This window comes from Arachis duranensis, chromosome 1 (assembly GCF_000817695.3).
Source record: "Arachis duranensis cultivar V14167 chromosome 1, aradu.V14167.gnm2.J7QH, whole genome shotgun sequence".
Classification (NCBI taxonomy): Eukaryota; Viridiplantae; Streptophyta; class Magnoliopsida; order Fabales; family Fabaceae; genus Arachis; species Arachis duranensis.
The window spans coordinates 104,041,243-104,041,676 of NC_029772.3; positions in this window are offsets into that span (position 1 = coordinate 104,041,243).

A 434-nucleotide genomic window follows, 5' to 3' on the forward strand; every position below is an offset into this window, starting at 1 on the left:
GAAAATTTGGCAACTATTTACTGCAACCAGGGTCCACGTTAGTGAAATGTTCATGTTTAATGTGTAAAAGTATTTCATATATCGTGCTGAAAAAGTTCTTGTACTAAGATTTTTTTTCATGGGAATATATTATTATTTTGAATAAATTGAGAATTTTTAAATTTAATATTATGTATTATAATTTAAAAATTACAGTATTGAAATAAATGTATATGAAGAGAGGAAGAGATGATACCATTATATATATCATTATTCAATAGTTCAGTTTTTTTTTGGCAAAAGAATTTAGATATAGTTGTCAGAATCGAATTGATTAAGTTATTGATTTATTAATTTATAAATTATTGGTTAAACCGTTTAAATGATAATTGATAAATATAAATTTAATAATTTAATTTATATATATTATATAATAAAAAAGAATAAATATAATA